Source organism: Solanum tuberosum, unplaced genomic scaffold (genome assembly GCF_000226075.1).
Source record: "Solanum tuberosum cultivar DM 1-3 516 R44 unplaced genomic scaffold, SolTub_3.0 scf00168, whole genome shotgun sequence".
NCBI lineage: Eukaryota > Viridiplantae > Streptophyta > Magnoliopsida > Solanales > Solanaceae > Solanum > Solanum tuberosum.
Genome location: NW_006239096.1, coordinates 1,167,779 through 1,169,151, shown reverse-complemented (window position 1 = coordinate 1,169,151; position 1,373 = coordinate 1,167,779).

Sequence of the window (1,373 nt, the reverse complement as noted above, 5' to 3'; positions counted from 1 at the left end):
AAAGTTAAGAGTCAAGTCAAGAGAAGTTCATAAAGTATTTCAAAAGTCTTTCACAAATGTTTTATCTTTGTTTTAAGACTTAAGCTTTAAGTTAAGGAAAGAGTAAGAGTAAAGTTCATTTCTTCAAAGATTATACGGGAACTAAGTAATCCCAAGAGTTAAAAATGTTTTCACATTTGAGCAAGAAGGGAAACACCGATTTCCAAGAGAGTTTTTTAACTAAGTTTTGAGTAATTATCTCAAACCAAAGAAAGAAGTTTTGTTTTAAAAACATATGAGCTAAGTATATTTTGGGAGTAGTATTGAGCACCGATATGGGAATGCGAGTTCACAATAACCCAAGTCTCCATAAACCATGTAGTCATCATGGGTAGTAAATGATCATACTCTTTAGATGATTTCTTAAGTGCTTTTTAGCATAGACTAGTGGATCCACTTAGTTAAGGATTTCTATGTAACGACAAAGTATAGGATAGTTCTGGCAGCTTGGGCAAGACGCTGTATCACCACTTAGGCTCATAGTGGTGGTTGTCGGTTAGAGAAACTCCCACAGTATTACATTACTTTATTATATGAGTAAGTTGAGTTGTTATTGCATTTTCTTTAACAAACTGAGTTGTTTTCTGCTGTTTTAAAATGTTTTCTATATATTGCATGTGTATTATTGCTTTATATTGAGTTAAGTTATCATGAGTTGAGTAAAGCCAAGGTAAGTATTTCTTTCAGATTCCTTTCAAGCTCATGTTATGTTTAGTATTCCCCTCGCATACTCGTACATTCAATGTACTGATGTCATTTGGCCTGCATCATTTTATGATGCAGACACAGGTAATCAGGATCAGCATCCAGGGCCTCGTTGATCCAGTTGAGCACTCAAAGTTAGTTGGTGAGCCTCCTTGCTTTGCGGAGGACTCCTTTTACTTTGTTTTCTAGTGTTTCAGTTGTTAGGATGATCAGGAGTCTTGTCCCGACATCCCTTCTTGTTTTAGAGGCTTCATAGATAGTTAGTAGTTCAGTTGTCTTTATATTATTATTTCATATGTTAAGACTTGAGTTGCCATTTTGCTCAAGTTTGAATGTTTGACCTTTAAACGTTCTAAGTTATTTTATTAAACAGTTGAGTAGGAGTGCATTTGATCATTGTAATAATGCTTAGAGTCTTCCGCTGAGTAAGTAAGTCAGTCCAAGGGTTTGCTTGGTGCCAGCAATGATTCTCGAGTGCCAGCCACATCCGGGGTATAGGCTCGGGGCGTGACAGTATTCGAGTCATCCATAGTTAGAGTGCATAGGCTTGGTACTCCAGCCATCCATAGTTAGTGTACCGTCGTGGTACTCGAGTGTCACAACCCGATTTCTCAAGTCATGATGGCACC